We start from the raw sequence: 17486 nt of genomic DNA, 5'->3' as shown, positions 1-17486 counted from the left end.
TCCACATAGAAGTTCATTGGTAGGGTTATGTTGTCGTTGGCGAATGACTGGTTCCGTGGGGAAGTAATACTAGTAATGGCCGCACTTGGCGCTTATGCAGGTAAAGGTGTTCTTTTTTCCTGGCTTGTGCCTTTAAAGGTAGAGCTCTCCGCCGTCCGAGGGCTAATGAAAAGCAGAAATCCAACTGGTGTAGCTTATCCCCGTTTCCATCCTGGGAAATGCGTTACCTGCTGAATTAGTTTTGCCAGATAGCCTGTCAGAAGTACAGGAGCTTGCTTTGTGTGCGCGTGCATGAAAGCAGAATCCCAGATGTGTTAAATTTGTGCATTAACATTTAATCTTAGGTCGGAATGAATGGCAAGAATTTGCAGTTGCTCAGAAGGTGGAGAGACCAACCCAACCAGCAGGGACGGCCTTTAGAAGGGGAGGTATATGGGACACTTCACACATTACATTTCCCTCCACCCTAGGTATGTGCCTGAATAATAGAATCATAGAGTTGGAAGGGACCTCCAGGGTCATCTAGTCCAACCCCCTGCACAATGCAGGAAACTCACAAACGCCTCCCCCTAAATTCACAGGATCTTCTTTGCTGTCAGATGGCCATCTAGCCTCTGTTTAAAAACCTCCAAGGAAGGAGAGCCCACTGCCTCCCGAGGAAGCCTGTTACACTGAGGAATCGCTCTAACGGTCAGGAAGTTCTTTCTAATGTTGAGCCGGAAACTCTTCTGATTTAATTTCAACCCGTTGGTTCTGGTCCTACCTTTTGGAGCCACAGAAAACAATTCCACAACATCCTCTATATCAGGGGTGGCCAACGGTAGCTCTCCAGATGTTTTCTGCCTACAACTCCCCTCAGCCCCAGCCATTGGCCATGCTGGCTGGGGCTGATGGGAGTTGTAGGCAAAAAAATGGAGAGCTACCATTGGCCACCCCTGCTCTAGATGACAGCCCTTCAAGTACTTGAAGATGGTGATCCTATCACCTCTCAGCCACCTCCTCTCCAGGCTAAACTTCCCCAGCTCCTTCAACCTTTCTTCGTAGGACTTGGTCTCTAGACCCATCATCATCTTTGTTGCCCTCCTCTGGACCCGTTCCAGCTTCTCTACATCCTTCTTAAAACGTGGTGCCCAAAACTGAACACGAGACTCCAGGTGAGGCCTTACCAGAGCAAAGCGATTCCATCACTTCATGTGATCTGAACACTAGACTTCTGCTAATGCAGCTCAAAATTGCATTTGCCTGAAGACAACAGTTTGCCAGTGCAACAAGCACACAGATGTGCATTCTCATGGATGTGTGTGAGATGGACAGTGGCTTTCCGTGGCGTTCTCTGCCTTGAAACTGGCCCGGTTTGGCTCTCTTTTGTTTCCCGTGGCCCTCGGTTCAGAAGCGAAAGGGTGCCAAAGCCCAAGCGCTTGAAGGATGGGCTAGGAAGAGGAGAGGATGCCGTCAGCCTGGGAAGCGTTATCCGCAGTGACATAAGCTCCATCCATCAGCGTTCGCTCCGAACTGCTGTTCTGCCAGGGAAAAGGGTGCTGCCTCCTCCCTGGGAGACCCTCCTCCCCTGATCCGCCTCCCTGCTTCCCCTCCCGCCCCTAAATGCACTTTCTCCCATTCCTAAAAAGGTCCTAAAGCAAGAATCTCAGAATTCCAGCTCTGTGAATCATCCCACGCCAGGACCTCCGACAGTGCAAGCGAAAGCAGCAGTCAGGAGCCGATAGCGTTGCCAGGTCAGACTCAAGCAATAGCTGGGGCCTTTGGGGGCAGAGCCAGGAGACTTTGGGGGCGGAGCCAGGAGACATTGGGGTGGAGCCAGTAGCAAGATTGTTGAACACCATTACGTTGAACATAACTGAACTCCAACGGGAGCTCTGGCCATCGCATTTAAAGGGACCGCACAACTTTTAAATGCCTTCTCTCCATTGGAAATAATGAAGGATAGGGTCACCTTCTTTGGGGGTTCATAGAATTGGACCCCCTGGTCCGATCTTTTTGAAACTTGGCGGATGTTTTGAAGAGAGGCACTGGATGCTATGCTGAAAATTCGGTGCCTCTACCTCAAAAAAACAGCTCCCTCCAGAGCCCCAGATACCCACAGATCCATTCCCCATTATACCCTATGGGAATCGGTCTTCATAGGGAATAACGGACTGCCCAGAAGACATTTCCCTCCCCCTCTGCTTTCTGATGACCCTGAAGCAGGGGGAGGGTCTCCAAACCGGGGGATCCCCCGCCCCCACCTGGGGATTGGCAACCCTAGCAGGACCGGATCGACATGTTTTTTGAGGGGGTGCAAAATGAAAAAAATGGTGCCCCCTTATGGGCCATTCTATCTTATGGTCCCATAGAATACAATGGACTCCATACCCAGTTTGGCGCCCCCCCCCATCAGCGCCCAGGGCAAGCAACCCCCCCTGCCCCCCCTGAACCCTAGGAGCATTTCTTGCACACCAAGGAGAGGTTTCCCCCCCTCCCTTGCTTATTTCCGCGGGTCCTCCTGGCATCGTCTGCTGCCAAAATATGCATTTTCCGTTCATCTCTTCTGCCCTCATTCATTATGCATTCCTAGCTACCATTACTGGGGTGGGGGTAGGGGGGGAATGCAGGCGGCAGGGTGCCAGCAGGACTCCTGGGGGGGCAGGAGGGGGGGGATCCAAGCGATCCCGGGCTCTGAGATCATCCTGACTTTAAAAGGAGCGTTTCTGGGGAGGATGGTGGCTCGGAGGTGCTTCAGCGACGGATGAGAAAAGGGAGAAGGAGCCAGCGGAAGGGAAGCTGCTCCCGCTTGGCTGAAATGCTTTTGGCGGCCACCAGATGGCACCCTTGCCCGCTGTATACTGCCTATCCCGGCCCAATCCTCTCTGCCCCCCCTCCACTTCTTTGTAAAATAAAGGAAAATCTTGGAAGTCTCAAACCCCACCCCAAACCCAAACTGCTGGGCCTAATGGGACTCGTGCCCCCCTTTCTATCCATTCCTAGGGTTGCCAATCCTCAGGTGGGTTTTTCAAAGCTCTGAAAAACAAGAACTAGCTGCATTCGCAACACGGTTGACGCTGGCACTTTATTTGTCCCGCCGAGTCTTCAAGCGTCTTAAGTCGGCAATGGGCATGATTAACTGCAAGCCCTTTTGAAAATTTATTCTCTGCACTTTATACCTTGTATTCACGGATTCTCGATAATGCGCAATAATATGTGATGTTGTCGTGTTTAAAAATTAATTATATTTTTTTGTAATTGTCATGATTTATTCGTTATTCTCCACAGTTTTTTTTTTGTGGTGTTGTATAAGTCGCTTTGTCCTGTGCAACTCTAGGCTTCTCTCTAATCCTCAGGTGGAGGCAGGGGATCCCCTGGTTTGGAGCCCTCCCCCTACTCATCGGAAAGCTGGGTGGGAAGGGAGGGAAATGTCTGCTGAGCACCCCAGTATTCCCTATGGAGTCCGATTCCCATAGGGTATAATGGAGAATTGATCTGTGGGTATCTGAGGCTCTGGAGCGGGCTGTTTTTTGCATATCATCCAGTGCCTCTCCTTAGGGGAGGGATGGCGGCTCAGTGGTAGAGCATCTGCTTGGTAAGCAGAAGGTCCCAGGTTCAAATCCCCGGCATCTCCAACTAAAAAGGGTCCAGGCAAGTAGGCATGAAAACTCTCAGCTTGAGACCCTGGAGAGCCGCTGCCAGTCTGAGTAGACAGTACTGATTTTGATGGACTGAGGGGGGGTCTGATTCAGTATAAGGCAGCTTCATAGATTCATATGTTCAAAACAGCCCCCTCCCCCAAGTTTCCAAAAGGTTGGACGAGGGGGTCCAATTCTATGAGCCCCTAAAGAAGGTGCCCCTATCCCTCATTATTTCCAGTGGAGAGAAGGTATTTAAAAGGCGTGCGGTCCTTTTAAATGTGATAGCCAGAACTCCCTTAGGAGTTCAATCGCGCTTGTTGCAACCTTGCTGCTGGCTGCACCCCCAATGTATCCTGGCTCCACCCCCAAAGTCCCCAGGTATTTCTAGACTTGGATTTGGCAACCCCACCCCAAACCCAAACTGCTGGGCCAATGGGACTCGTAGCCCTCTTTCTATCAGCTTCTGGCTGCTGCTTTTGCTTGCTTTGCTTCCTCCCCCCCCCCCACAGCTGTCAGCAGAGAGATGGGATCTCTCCGCCCACCTGAGCCCACCGACCGGATTCTAAGCAGCTGTTGAAGCCCCCCTGAGTCTCTGGGGAGCCCTGGAGCGCTCTGCAAAAGGCTGCCCTTTCTGGTTTCAGCCAGGGGTCCGGTCACATCTGGCCTCTGGAAATCCTCACCCGGAGTGGCTCTTTATTGCCCCCCAGGGACCTGCAGGGTCGGCCAGCACAGATGGTCAAGGAGCACAGGGCCCTGGAAGAAGAAGAAGACTGCAGATTTATACCCCGCCCTTTTCTCTAAATAAGAGACTCAGAGCGGCTTCTAAGGTCCTGTGTCTTCTCCCCCCCACAACAGACACCCTGTGAGGTGCGTGGGGCTGAGAGGGCTCTCACAGCAGCTGTCCTTTCAAGGACAACTCCTATGAGAGCTATGGCTGCCCCAAGGCCATTCCAGCAGCTGCAAGAGGAGGAGTGGGAATCAAACCCGGTTCTTCTCCCAGATAAGAGTCTACACACTTAACCACTACACCAAACTGGCTCTCTCTACTGCTGACAGAAGCTGCCCTTTTCAAGGACAACCTCTGCCAGAGCTCTGGCTGACCCAAGGCCATACCAGCAGCTGCAAGTGGAGGAGTGGGGAAACAAACCTGGTTCTCCCGGATAAGAGTCCACTCACTTTACCACTACACCAAACTGGCTCTCCTATATAATAGAAGTTCCAGTATTCTTACTGTAATGCAACTAAAATTTACGTTGTGTTTAGGGTTGCCAGCCTCCTCTAGGTGTGGCCTGGAGATCTTCTGCTTTTACAACTGATCTCCAGCTGGCAGAGTTCAGCTCCCCTGGAGAAAATGTAAACTGTATTTACGTTTGAATGTCCACGAGTTCTCGTACCTTCTCTATCCCAGGCATAATTTTGTCTACCTCTATCATGTCACCCCTCAGTGGACGTTTCTCCAAGCTAAAGAAGAAGATATTGGATTTATATCCCGCACTCTACTCTGAAGAATCTCTGAGCGGTTCACAATCTCCTTTACTTTCCTCCCCCACAACAGACACTCTGTGAGGTGGGTGGGGCTGGAGAGGGCTCTCACAGCAGCTGCCCTTTCAAGGACAACCTCTGCCAGACCTATGGTTGACCCATGCTAGCAGGTGCGTTTTAACGTTTCTTCCTAGGGAAAGCATTTTAACCTCAGGGGTCATCCTTCCTGAGCTAAGACAAAAAGATGTGAGCTGGAGGCTAATTGAAACGCTGCTGCCTCCATCTGGTCAGCAAGTTAATTGCATTGCAATTAACTTGCTGACCAGATGGAGGCAGCAGCGTCCCAATTATGCATGAATTTGTGAAAGAACTGAACATTGTGAATATTTTCTACACCTATACTGCAGGTTTTGCAAGACACTCCCTGGAGGAAGGAGCTGGCTGTCCGAAAAGGGCTTAACTCTGCTAGCGGTCCGTGGAGCTCTTTTCTGGACTTATATTTTGAACTATTTGCACAATGGTGTATATATGTGCATAAATATGCACATGCGGTATGTAAAATTATGAGGTTGCTGAAATGCACTCTTTTCCTTGCATTGATTATATTTTGTAATAGCATTTTTCACAGAGTGGTTTGTTTTATTTGATTGCAATCCCCAGGTGGAGGCAGGGAATCCCCCAGTTTGGAGGCTCTCCCAGTTTGGAGGGCCATCAGAAAGTGGGGGGGGGAGGGAAATGTCTGCTGGGCACTCCATTATTTCCTGTGGAGAACAATTCCCATACAGTATAATGGAGAATTGATCTGTGGGTCTCTGGAGGGGGCTGTTTTTTTGAGGTAGAGGCACCAAATTTGCAGCATAGCATCCAGTGCCTCTGTTCAAAATACCCACCAAATTTTAAAAAGATTGGACCAAGAGGTCCAATTCTATGAGCCCCAAAAGAAGGTGCCCCTATCCTTCATTATTTCCAATGGAGGGAAGGCATTGAAAAGGAATGTGGTGGCCAGAACTCCCTTTGGAGTTCAACTCTGCTTGTCACAACCTTGCTTCTGGCTCCATCCGGAGAGAATCCTGGCTTGAATTGGACCTGGCAACCCTGCAAGTCCAAGATAGGAGCCCAGTGTCCTGGCACTGACCCCTGACCCCGCCCAATAGATAGATCCCCCTCCCTTTCTAGCACTGAGGATCCAGCCCAGGCACCCAGACGCATTCCCACCCCCACCCCTTTCCCGCCTCTCCCCAGCGAAAGATGCAGTTGGCATCGGATGCTGCCAGTTCCGTACGCGATTAAGTTGCTAAAAGCCCCTGGCTCGTAATTAATCTTTATGAGGCTGCTCTGAACTTCTATCCGATTCACATTATAATCTCCCCTTCGTCTCTACCCAGAAAGGGGGGGGGGGAGGGAATATGTCAGGGTGGAGAAGATTTATAAGGCGAGAGAGGCTGGCTGGGTGGGGCACGGCTGCTTAGGCGTTGGCTGGCTTGGAACGAGAGAGGAGCGTTCAACAGGGATGTGTAGGGTTGCCAGCCTCCAGGTGGGGCCTGGAGATCTCCCGCTTTGACAACCGCTCCCCAGCTGGCAAAGGTCGGCTCCCCTGGAGAAAATGGCTGCTTTGGAGGAGGGACTCTGTGGCATTGGACCCTGCTGAGGCCCCTCCCCTCCCCAAACCCCGCCTTCTACAGGCTCCACCCCCAAAGTCTCCAGATATTTTCCAACAGAGACCTGCCAACCCTAGGGATGTGGGTTTCTCCCCCACCTTGGAGGGCCACACCCAGAAGAGGCTGAGGAATACGGGTGGGGTGCTGGACTTCTGGTGGGAGGGCATCCAGAAGATTCCACCCCTTTAATCTGGATTTGAACCTTCAGGTGCTGACTGGAAATAACCCTAGGGTTAAGAACGTAAGAGCATAAGAGAAGCCATATTGGATCAGGCCAATGGCCCATCCAGTCCAACACTCTGTGTCACGCAGTGGCCAAAAAACCCAGGGGCTATCAGGAGGTCCACCAGTGGGGCCAGGACACTAGAAGCCCCCCCCACTGTGCCCCCCATGCATCCAGAATACAGAGCATCACTGCCCCAGACAGAGAGTTCCATCTATACCCTGTGGCTAATAGCCACTGATGGACCTCTGCTCCATATACTGATCCAATCCCCTCTTGAAGCTGCCTATGCTTGTAGCTGCCACCACCTCCTGTGGCAGTGGATTCCATGTGTTCCTCACCCTTTGGGTGAAGAAGGACTTCCTTTTAGCTGTTCTAACCTGACTGCTCAGCAATTTCATGGAGTGCCCACAAGTTCTTGTATTGTGAGGAAGGGAGAAAAATACTTCTTTCTCTACCTTCTCTATCCTGGTTCCGTGACGACCAGCCTCCAAAGAAACAAATAATAGATGAGCAATAACATAATGTACTCACGCACTCTCATACAAAACACACTATAAACGTATATTTAGAACGCCAATGTTAAGTATAGAAGGAAGGGCTGTAATGATATATTGAAGCCACATCAATGTCCTTTCAAGCGTGAGCAAACAGTCCTTCGATTTCAAAGGAATCCTTGGTCCAGAATGTCTCCTGAGGTATGTTCTCTCTAAGCTGTGGAGTTTTGTGAGCAAAAATTCTACTTTGTGAGCTACAGGCATTAAAGTTGGGAGCTGCTGGCATTAAAGTTGGGAGCTACTGCATAAATTAGTTTGAGAGCCAGTTTGGTGTAGTGGTTAAGTGCGTGGACTCTTATCTGGGAGAACCGGGTTTGATTCCCCACTCCTCTACTTGCACCTGCTGGAATGGCCTTGGATCAGCCATGGCTCTCACAGGAGAAGGGCAGCTGCTGTGAGAGCCCTCTCAGCCCCACCCATCTCACAGGGTGTCTGTTGTGGGGGGAGAAGATTGTAAGCCTCTCTGAGTCTCTGATTCAGAGAGAAGGGCGGGGTATAAATCTGCAATTTTTCTTCTCCTTCTTCTCTAGGGCCGTTTTTCCTGAGCTGAGACAAAAATTTGTGAGCTGGAGGCTAAAAAATTGTGAGCTAGCTCACACTAACTCAGCTTAGAGGGAACGCTGCTCCTGAGGAAAACAGGTAACGTTTCAGTTCCAAAACGATCCTTTTGACACAACACCACGGCACAGCGACGAGGTAGTACTTTGTGTTCCCTCATTTCACTTGAAACTTTAACAAGCTTTCAATAATAATTCTGAGCACGGCAAGATTCCAACTATTTGCACACATTAGGCTTCCCAACCCTCTTGCCCTGGCGGGGGACCCCCGAATTTTGAGCCTCAACCCCCGCTTTCAAAAAATCTGGGGGCGGGGGGTGGGGGGGGAGAGAGCTGGGGGGGGCGCCTGGGCCGGGCCTTCCCACCAGCCAACAGACCCGGGAGCGGAGAGGAGGAGGCGGCAGCTAGTGGCCTGTCCGCGCCGCCACCAACCGGCCCTCGACGGCGCTCCCGGGCAGCTCCCCTTCCCTCCCTTGGGGCTGCAGTGGCAGCTGCTGAGGCCGGCGGGGGGCTTCGGACGGCGCGGGCGGCTGCTGGCCGCGGCCTCGGGGCTGCCGGCGGTGCTGCTGGCGCTGGGCCTGGCTGCGGGGCCCTGCTCTCCGCCACGCCGCCCCACCGCTGCTGCCCTGCCCCGGCCCTGCTGCCCCCTGCCCTGCGCAACGCCTCCCCTCCCTTTCCCTCGGGGCTGCAGCGGCGCAATATGCGCACACCCGCACACTGACACGCTCTGCTCCGGTTTCCACGGGGAGCGTCCACGAAGGCCGGCAGCAAGCGGCCGCCCTCCTAAGGGCCCGGCTGGGCTCAGCAGCATCACCTCCCTCCGCCCCTGCCCGGTCCCTTTGCAGGCTGCGGAAGTGAGAGCAGCGGCGGGCCCTCTAGGGGAGCAGCCGAGGAGAAGCGGCGTCTCCAGGCCAGCGAGCAGCCCGCCCGCCTCCCCTTGCAGCCGCCATTGCCATTTGCGGGGAGAGAGGAGAAGCCCCTCACTTCAGAGGGAGCAGCCTTACCCAGCCGAAGGAGGCCGGCCTTCCCCGCCTCGCCAGGCCTGCTCGCCGCTCTGTCCCCTGGAGGAGCCCCGGAAGGTTTCTTCCCTCCCAGAGAAGAGGCGGCCAGGTTGGGAAATGGCGGCCTCCTTGGGGGCAGCTATCACCTTTTATTCCACTCCAAGGCGCCTGGCTGGGTTTTTCTGGGCGCCTGGAATTGGTGGGGAAATAAGGTTGCCAATCCCAAGGGGGAAGCAGGGGATCCCCCGGTTTGGAGGCCCTCCCCCCCTTCAGTGTCGTCAGAAAGTGGGGGGAGGGGAGGGAAATGTCTGCTGGGCACTCTATTTATCCCCATAGAAAATCATGGAGAATTGATCCGCGTATCTGGGGGGGGCTGTTTTTTGGGGTAGAGGCACCAAATTTTCAGTATAGCATCTAGTGCCTCTCCCCAAAATACCCCCCAAGTTTCAAAAAGATTGGACCAGGGGGTCCAATTCTATGAGCCCCAAAAGAAAGTGCCCCATCCTTCATTATTTCCTATGGAAGGAAGGAATTGAAAAGGTGTGCCGTCCCTTTAAATGTGATGGCCAGAACTCCCTTTTGTGATTGTCAGAACAATTTTGCTTGTCACAGCCTTGATCTTGGCTCCACCCCTAATGTCTCCTGGCTCCACCCCCAAAGTCTCCTGGCTCCTCCCCCAAAGTCCCCAGATATTTCTTGAATTGGACTTGGCAAACCTAGCACACCCAAGTGACAGTTGCAAAGGTCTGGACTGAGGATTCCTTTGGAATGGAAGGACTGCTTGCTTACTGGTTGTTGTCGATTTTCCGGGCTGTGTGGCCCGGAAAATCTACAACAACCAATGGACTCCGGCCGTGAAAACCTTCGACAACATATTGCTTGCTTACTCCAACGCCGAAGTTATTGCTAAGAATTCTGAAGCTTTGTTCTCTTTTGAAAATTGAACGATGGCATTTTGAAGCGTGAAGAAGCTTTGAGTGAAACAGGGCACCGCGTACAACCCTGTCGCGTTTCCTACGTGCCTTGCTGCATTGGACTATTTCACCTTTCACTTTTGGAAGAAGGATTTGGAGCATTGGACTCCATTTGAGAATTGACCTCTTCACCACAGCGTGGACCTTTCTTTTTTTGAGAGATCGGCATTCATTGCTGTTTGTGAGACTCTGGGTGTGGGCGTAGTCAGCGTTCTTTTCCTCTCAGTGCGATTAATTTCACTTTCTGTGCATAAAATATAGTTCTATGTTTATAAAGCATTGGTAAGGCTTTTGTTATTATTGAGGCTGGTTTTTCGCGGAGGTCTGTGTACCTTTTCCCTGCCCCACCTGGGGATTGGCATCCCAACTTCCAGAGCAGCCATTTTCTCCAGGGAAACTGGTTTCCATCAACTGGAGAGCAGTTGAAATAGTTTGTATGTAGACTTCTCCGCTGTGAATTTGTATGTAGATTTCTCTGCTGTAAAATTGTTTGTACTGGTTTTGATAGGATGTCTGTATCTTTAAGCAAAGTTGTGACGTTATACTTGCTACATAATTAGGTGGATACTGGTTTTCACTGTGGGAATTGTTGCTGAGTGTTTGAAGCTTCGCTTTCTTCGGAAAAATTGTATTTAGCGTTTTGAAGGTTGGTATCCACCTACAGAACTGAATTTTGTTATTGCTTAATGTATGGATGGTGTTTAAAATTCCATATGTATTGATGCAGCTCGTGGAAGCTCTGAGCGAAACTGGGAATTTTGTACAGCCCTGTCGTGTTCTTCAATCGCCTTGCTGCGATACACCACTCCACCTGTTTCCTTGACAAGAATTCGAGCGATGGACTCCATTGAGAAACGGATCTTAGACCAGCCTGAACCGCCAATTTGAAAAAAATTCCTTGCATTGACTGCTTGTTGGAAACGTTGCGTTCGGGCGTGGTTTGTGTATTGTCCCTTTCATTCTATGTGATAAATTTCGCTTACCGTTAAGAATATATTCATATTGTCTGTTAGTTCTACTTAATGTTTTGAGGCTGGTTTTTGCGGAGGTTTTATAACCTTTATCTAGAGTTGCCAAGTCCAATTCAAAAAATATCTGGGGACTTTGGGGTTGGAGCCAGGAGACATTAGGGGTGGAGCCAAGATCAAGGCTGTGACAAGCATAATTGAACTCCAAAGGGAGTTCTGGCCATCAAATTTAAAGGGATGGCACACCTTTTCAATTCTTTTGTTCCATAGGAAATAATGAAGAATAGGGGCACCTTCTTTTGGGGCTCATAGAATTGGACCCCCTGGTCCAATCTTTTTGAAACCTGGGGGGTATTTTGGGGAGAGGCACTAGATGCTATACTGAAAATTTGGTGCCTCTGCCCCAAAAAACAGCCCCCCCAGAGCCCCAGATACCCGCGGATCAATTCTCCATGATTTTCTATGGGAATAAATCTCCCTAGGGAATAACAGAGTTCCCAGCAGACATTTCCCTCCCTTCCCCCCGCTTTCTGACGACCCTGAAGCAGGGGGGGCCTCCAAACCGGGGGATCCCCTGCCCCCACCTGGGGATTGGCAACCCTACCTTTATCCTGTGTCACCTGGAGTTTGGCAAGCCTAAGCTCTGGGTTGGGAAATACCTGGAGATTTTTTTTGGGGGGGGGGGGATTGGAGCCAGGAGAAGGCAGGGTTTGGGTGGGAGAAAGACCTCAGCAGAGTATCACGCCAAACAAACAGCCCACCCTCCAAAGCAGCCATTTTCTCCAGAGGAACTGACCTCTGTTGCCTGGAAACCGATTGTAATAGCTGGAGATCGCCAGGTGCTACCTGGAGGCTGGCAACCAGTGGAGGCAGGGCTGCCTCAGTGCCCACAAGGGCCTGGCTGCCAATGACGCCCCCGCCCCCCCCCCCAGCTCTGAAGCACCCAGGAAGAGTAATGGCTCCCACCCAACTCTTTAGCCACAGTGGCGAGCAACAGGTTGCTGAGGCAGGATTATTAACAGCCGGGCTGCGCTGCTGGAGCCGCTGCCCCCAAGCCTCTTCTCAGACAGGGAAGCAATTAACAATGTTCGAGGCTTTATTAATGGTGCGGGAAGCCCGCGAGGTGAGGCCTAATGAAGCGGGAGAGCGTGGCAGGCTGGCCGGCAGCAATGGCGGCGGCCGTGGCTGGGGCAGCAGTGCCGGGGAGAGGCAGCGGGTCAGCCGGGGTTGTCTCTGCAAATCACTCCTCCTTACCGCAAACAGGGCAGGGAGAATCTGGACACAGGAAATGGCATCCTTGGCCAGCGTTCGAATCCAGCCTTGAAAGGGAGGCCAGTCTCCTGAGGTCAGTTCCCCTGTGTGGTATATTTATTGTGCATGTGAATATACCAGGGGTGGCCAAACTTGCTTAACGTAAGAGCCACGTAGAATAAATGTCAGATGTTTGAGAGCCGCAAGACAAGAAAACCATTCAGGATTATTTAAAAAGGATGTTTGAGAGCTGGGAGGGAAGAAAAGAACATCATCATATTGGATTTATATCCCACCCTCCATTCCAAATCTCAGAGCAGCTTACAATCTCCTTTATCTTCTTTCCTCACAACAGACACCCTGTGAGGTGGGTGGAGCTGAAAGAACTCTCCCAGAAGCTGCCCATTCAAGGACAACTCCTACAAAAGCTATGGCTGACCCAAGGCCATTCCAGCAGCTGCAAGTGGAGGAGTGGGGAATCAAACCCGGTTCTCCCAGATAAGAGTCTGCACACTTCACCACTACACCAAACTGGAGGGAGGGAGGAGGGAAGGAAAGTAGACGGGGAGGGAGGAGGGAGGGAGAGATGTAAATATTAATTTATTGTATTTATATTCTGCTGTTCTTCCCAATTGGGGACCCAAGATGACTTGCATCATTCTTCTGTCTTCCATTTTGCCTTCATGGCAACCCTGAGAGGTAGGTTAGGCAGAGAGCGTGTGACTGACCCAAGGTCACCCAGCAAGTATCAACAGAGTTAGGATTTGAACCGGGTTCACTCTAAACCCTACGCTACACTGAGTTAGGATTTGAACCGGGCTCACTCTAAACCCTACGCTACACTGTTCCTCTAGGATATAATAGAATCTGGCTGAGACACCTTAGTCTGAGAAAAAGGTACTGAAAGACACATTCCTCCAATTCTACAATACCTCCTTTCTGGACACCTACATTTAATATTCTCCAAAGCAAATCTGATCAGCAGTTCTCTTGAGTGCTAGGGTGGTCTGGTAGTCAAGGGTTTTAAACCAAGCCCAGGGAAACCTGGGTTCAAATCCCTTGATTGTGTGACCTTCCTCCTGAGGTGTTCTCTCAACCTATCCGACAAGATTGTTGAAACCATAAAAATGAAGGGAAACCGTGTATGGTGTCTTCAGCTTGCCGGGGGAATGACGGGCTTATAATGTAATAAAATTACTACATTTTTATATGCTGTCACACAAGTATGTTAGTTACCAGAGCCAGGATTGGTGCCAACTTCTAAGGTTAGAAGACCATCCAAGATTATAAAAATTGAGCCAGGTTTACAGGCCCAGGACGTACAGCTGCTGGGTCCTAAGTCTTCCTCATGAAACAAAAGCGATCTTGTATGTTAAAGCCGCCAAATTTTGGAATGACTAAATTTAGAGGTCAAATCCAAAGTGGGGTTAAGGGAATCAAGAAGTCCCAGAGGTCCTCTCCTCTGACTGAATTATCAAGAAGCTCCCCTAAGATACAGGGGTCATTTCGTAGAAAAAGAGATGCCGGAACTCAGCACTACTTGTTTGCATATGCCCCCCACCCCTGACATCACCGGAAGGTGTACTAAATCACATCAGCTCAGCATCTACCTTCAAATGCTTCTTGAACTATAATTGTCATAAGAAAACCTTACTCCCTTCATACTTTTTCAATTACTTTCTCCTATGTGGCCACAGTGGCATGAGGAAGATCTCCATCCGTCTGCTTGAAATGTTTTGGTTCTTTCCCCATTTTTTTTGTGGGGAAAATATTAGAAAGTTTGTCAAATCTTAGAGTTCAGCAAAATTCTCACAGGGGGGGGTTGAACAATGAAGCCCAGAAGCAAGGTTTTTCTTGAGGCGGGGGGTGGGGAGGTAAGAAAGAAAGAGCACCATAAAATTTAGAGCTCTGCTTCCCCCCAGCCCAAAATGAGGCCTGCTCAGATATCTTCTTAAGTTAACTGACCTCTGAGATTGCGGACGGATGCAACGTGACCTTACAGTTTCTGGCATCTGAAAAAGGGGCATTTCATCTCATTCTACTTGCTCAGCATCTGCCTGAGTGACTGAATTATCAAGAAGTCCCCTCAGATATCTTCTAATTGGCCTGAATTATGCAAATCAATACGCTGCTGACAGCTAGCTGAATTCTTGCCACGGCAGTCCTTTCACTGTACAGTTCTGCCTTCTATTATGGCACCAGAGCCAAGCGGCACACTCATTTTCTTGGCTTGACTTCCGGGGTTGCGCTCTCGAGACAGCCATGGCTCATTTCAGACGCCAGCAAGTCTTCGCACCCTTAAGCAAAGCATATGTCCCTTTGTGGCAGATGTGTCCCCCGTACAACAGAAGTCTCTGGTGGCTGCAAGGGGGTGGGGGGTGCGTTCCCTGTGTCACTTCGACTGGTGTTGACATGAGGAGAAAAGCGTGAACAGGAAATACAGCAGGGCCACTAACATATGTGCGTGATGATCTTAGGGGGATGCATTTCCATATGTGAAAACGAGGCAAACCCACACTGGGTCATGATACTTCGGACACACAAATGAAAAAACGGTCTGAGAGGAAAACAGACTTTGCCTGCTGCATCCGAAATACGAGTCGCTTTGTGCTCTTTGCCAGACTCCGTTACTCTTCTCCTCAGGTGAATCTTGAAAAACAGAATAAACTTAAGAGGCCTAAAGAGGTGGATTTGGCCGGCCACGGTCACACGTAGCTCTCTTCACGGCAGTTCCTTCTCTTCTCTGCCACTTCCCCTCGTCTTTTCTCCTCATGCGCCTGGACGGCTCCCAATGCTCCTCTTCAAAACACACCTGCTTCCCCTTGGCTGGCTGCCCTATTCAGAGGCCCTGCCGTCTTCGGCGCCAGTGATTCCCAACCTTTTCAGTATGGTGATCCACAAGTCCAAACTGACTGTGTATGGTGACCATTCCAGGGTTGGCCCAAGTTTTTTTTTTGTGCCCTAGGCAAGCGGTGACCTTGGCACCCATCTCTCCCAGCCTTCCATTTTATGTAGCGCCCAACCAGATATTTTGAGATATCCAACAAACATCACACAAAGGGCGCAGTTGCCCTCACTACAAACCCCAAGCAAGTGGGAGCTGGTCTCTGGGCAAGAGAGCCACCATTAATAGGGTTCCCAAGTCCAATTCAAGAAATATCTGGGGACTTTGGGGGTGGAGCCAGGACCAAGGCTGTGACAAGCATAATTGAACTCCAAAGGGAGCTCTGGCTTTCACATTTAAAGGGACTGCACACCTTTTAAGAGCCCCGTGGCGCAGAGTGGTAAAGCTGCAGTACTGCAGTTGAAGCCCTCTGCTCATGACCTGAGTTCAATCCCAGCAGAAGCTGGGTTTTCAGGTAGCCGGCTCCAGGTTGACAGCCTTCCATCCTTCCAAAGTTGGTAAAATGAGTCCCCAGCTTGCTGGGGAGGGGTGTGGGGGAAGTGTAGATGACTGGGGAAGGCAATGGCAAACCACCCCGTAAAAAGTCTGCTGTGAAAACATTGTGAAAGCAACGTCACCCCAGAGTCGGAAACAACTGGTGCTTGCACCTTGACCTTTTAACACCTTTTAAATGCTTTCTGTTCATTGGAAATAATAAAGGATAGAGACACCTTCTTTGGGGGCTCACAGAATTGAGCCTCCTGGTCCAATGTTTTCGAAATTTGGAGGGTGTTTTGAGGAGAGCATCAGATGTACACTGTAAATTTGGTGTCTCTACCTCAAAAAAATAGCCCCCCCCAGAGCCCCAGATACCCACGGACCATTATACCCTATGGGAATCATTCTCCATAGGGAATAATGGAATGCCCAGCAGACATTTCCTTCCCCTCCCCTGCTTTCTGATGACCCTGAAGCAGGGGGAGGGCCTCCAAACCTGAAGATCCCTTGCTCCCACCTGGGAATTAGCAGCCCTAATTTTGAGATATCCAACAAACATCACAGAAAAGGTGCAGGTGTGCCCCACTATAAACTCCAAGCAAGCAGGAGTTCGTCTCTGGGCAAGAGAGCCACCATTAGGGAGGGCTGGGCTGGCCTGTTCCAGTTTTCAGAAGCTTTGTGACCCCCTTTTGGGTCCAGACCCACAGGTTTTGTGAACCAGTGTTCTATGCCTCTGCCTTGCTGTTCTGTAGTACCATCTCCAGTAGAGTCGCCAGCTTCCAGGTGGAGCCTGGAGATCTCCTGGAATCCCCAAAAAACAGAGATCATTTCCCCTGGAGAAAACGGCTGCTTTGGAGGGTGAGTTCTATAACATCACATCTCAGCTGAGATGCCTCCCAAACCTGCCCACCCAAATCTCCAGGAATTGTAGAACCCAGAATTGGCAACCAAATCTCCCAGTGGCTACTGTGGCCTCTTAAGGTAGCTGTTGGAGGCATTTCTTCCTCCCTTTTGGATAAACATATGGAACAGAGGTCAATATATGGCTATTGGCCACAAGGTATAGATGGAGCAAGTGATGCTCTGTCTTCTTGGTGCATGGGGGACAACAGTGGGAGGGCTTCTGGAGTTCTGGCCATGCTGAGTTTCCTGGTGCAGGGGGTTGTTTGAGACTCAGCAGATGGGAGCTTAGCCCAGGGGTGGCCAAACTTGCTTAGGGTAAGAACCACATAGAATAAATATCAGATGTTTGAGAGTCACAAGACATGAACATCAGACATTTGAAAGCAGGCAGGGAAGGAAGGAAGGAAGGAAGGAAGGAAGGAAGGAAGGAAGGAAGGAAGGAAGGAAGGAAGGAAGGAAGGAAGGAAGGAAGGAAGGAAGGAAGGAAGGAAGGAAGGAAGGAAGGAGAGGGAAGAAGGGAGGGAGGTAAGGAAGGAAGGAAGGAGAGGGAGGAAGGGAGGGAGGTAAGAAAGGAAGGAAGGAGAGGAAGGGAGGGAGGGAGGGAGGAAGGAAGGAAGGAAGGAAGGAGAGGGAGGAAGGGAGGGAGGTAAGGAAGGAAGGAAGGAGAGGGAGGAAGGGAGGGAGGTAAGGAAGGGAGGGAGGAAGGAAGGAGAGGGAGGGAGGAAGGAAGAAAGGAGAGGGAGGGAGGGAGGGAGGGAGGGAAGGAAGGAAGGAAGGAAGGAAGGAAGGAAGGAAGGAAGGAAGGAAGGAAGGAAGGAAGGAAGGAAGGAAGGAAGGAAGGAAGGAAGGAGAGGGAAGATGGGAGGGAGGTAAGGAAGGAAGGAAGGAGAGGGAGGAAGGGAGGGAGGGG

This window comes from Heteronotia binoei, chromosome 13, assembly GCF_032191835.1.
Source record: "Heteronotia binoei isolate CCM8104 ecotype False Entrance Well chromosome 13, APGP_CSIRO_Hbin_v1, whole genome shotgun sequence".
Lineage (NCBI taxonomy): Eukaryota > Metazoa > Chordata > Lepidosauria > Squamata > Gekkonidae > Heteronotia > Heteronotia binoei.
Note: the sequence above shows the minus strand (reverse complement) of the source record.